The 2,252-nt window shown below is 45.2% G+C and overlaps 1 pseudogene; it reads left to right on the forward strand.

The window, feature by feature from the left end:
* The first annotated feature begins 379 nt into the window (after window positions 1–379).
* LOC107182480 lies at window positions 380–738 on the forward strand (annotated as a pseudogene).
* Window positions 739–2,252: the final 1,514 nt, after the last annotated feature.

Below are 2,252 nucleotides of genomic sequence, written 5' to 3' on the forward strand. Positions count from 1 at the left end.
CAAAATGTACTAGTAAATGTCATGAAAGACAAAGGAATCTCTAAGGGACTATTTCAGATTAAAGGAAATCTAAGAGCAATAACAACTAAATACAGCTTGAATTCAGTTATGGGCCAGAAAAAAATAATGCTATAGAAGACATTGGGACACCTAGCAAAAGTGGAATGTGAACTGTGCCAAAGAGTCTAACCGTTAGATAAATATTAAATGTCTTGAATTATTAAATTCCCTCTGGTTATGTAAGAGAGGGCCCTTATTCTTAAGAAACAAATACTAAGTACTAAGGTTAGAAGGGGCATGATGCCTGAAACTTACTCTCAAATGATTCAAAGGGGAAAGATTTAAAAAGAAACACTTTTTCCAACTTGGGCCCAGCATAATGGCTCCTGCAAAGAAGGGTGGCGAGGAGAAGAAGGGCCGTTCTGCCATCAGCGTGGTAGTGAGCAGAGAATACACCACCGACGTTCACAAGCACATTCATGAAGCGGGTTTCAAGAAGTGTGGCCCCTCGGGCACTCAAAGAGATCCAGAAACCTTCCAGGAAGGAGATGGGAACTCCAGATGTGTGCATGGACACCTGGTTGGGCAAAGCTGTCTGGGCCAAAGGAATAGCAATGTCCACGGTGTATCCAGGTGCAGTTGTCCCGAAAACGTAATGAGGACGAAGATTCACTAAAACAAGCTCTGTGTGTTGATCACCTGTGTACCTTTTACCACTTCCAAAAATCGACAGTTAAAGTGGATGAGAACTAACTGCTGGTTATCAAATAAAGTTATAAAACTGCAAGAAAGAGTCCTGGCCAGTGTGGCTCAGTTGGTTGGAGTGTGTAGGAGGCAGCTCACCAATGATTCCCTCTCATCATTGATGTTTTTATCTCTCTCTCCCTTCCTCTCTGAAATTAATGAAAATATATCTTAAAAAATTTTTTTAAGTAAAGGTGAGCTATACCAAACTTTCAAGGAACAGATATTTTCCCCACCTTTATTCCTTGAAATTATTGTAACTGATATCAAAAGCATAGATAGATAAGATAATCAAGGACCCATAGCACTCATTCACATATATACAAAAATCATAAACTAAATATTTGCAACCTGGATCTAGCAATTTATGAAAAAGATAATATATTCATTACCAAATTGAGTTTATCCTAGGAATTCAAAATCTCTCTATATAAAACCCTAATATGCAAATAGACCAAACAGTGGAACAACCAAACAACCAGTCGCTATGACATGCACTGACCACCAGGGGGTGTGCACAGATCATGGCAGGAGCCTGCAGCAGGTGGCAGAGCATGGCACATGGTGAGCCTCAGCAGTGGCAGGATGGTGAAACAGGTGAGCGGGGGCGCCAGACCAAGGCAGGGCACTGGTAGCTGTCATCGGGCGAGCCTCTGATGTTTACTGAAAATTCTTTGCTCCTGTGCGCCGCTCTTCCGCCGCTCGCACTCACTGACAGCACCAGTCCTGCTCACACATGCTGCTGGTACCGGCAGCAAGTGTGAGCTGGGCTGGTGCTGTCAGCACATGGGAGTGGCGGTGGTGGGAGCAGGGCTGCCTGCAGACAGGGGGTCAAGGGGCTATGACAGGATGGGACAGGCAGGAGGCAAAGGATGGGCTGAGACCCACCCCTGTGCCCACCACAGCCTCTTGGCCCACAGTTCCTTTCAAGGTGCACGAATTCATGCACTGGGGCCCTAGTATTTAATGTTAGAACCCTCAAATCTGTAGCCAGTTATTCAGAAGTGAGGGTGGCCCTGGAAATGCCCTAGCCCAGTGGTCAGCAAACTGCGGCTCGCGAGCCACATGCAGCTCTTTGGCCCCTTGAGTGTGGCTCTTCCACAAAATACTGACTTCTGCGCATGGGCCACAAAGTTTCAATCGCACTGTACATGCGCGCCCGCACGTGGTATTTTGTGGAAGAGCCACACTCAAAGGGCCAAAGAGCCGCATGTGGCTTGCAAGCCGCAGTTTGCCAACCACTACCCTAGCCTATGGCTGGTGTTTGAAGTGGGGGTCAGTCTGTGGAACATTGTACTTTTTTTTTTCTTTTTCTTTTTTTGGAGCACAGTACTCTTAACCTATGAAGTCTGGCCTAACTCTCGGTAGCTAGTGTCAGAAATCGTTGCAGCAATTAACAAATAAACCAAAACCTAACAGTAAATGGTCATATAATAAAAATTCAAAAAAGGAAAAAAAGAAGCGGGGGCAGGGGGAAGAAAAAAAGATGGTCTGGAATAGTACAGAAG

The sequence above is a fragment of the Myotis davidii genome, unplaced genomic scaffold (genome assembly GCF_000327345.1).
Source record: "Myotis davidii unplaced genomic scaffold, ASM32734v1 scaffold415, whole genome shotgun sequence".
Classification (NCBI taxonomy): Eukaryota; Metazoa; Chordata; class Mammalia; order Chiroptera; family Vespertilionidae; genus Myotis; species Myotis davidii.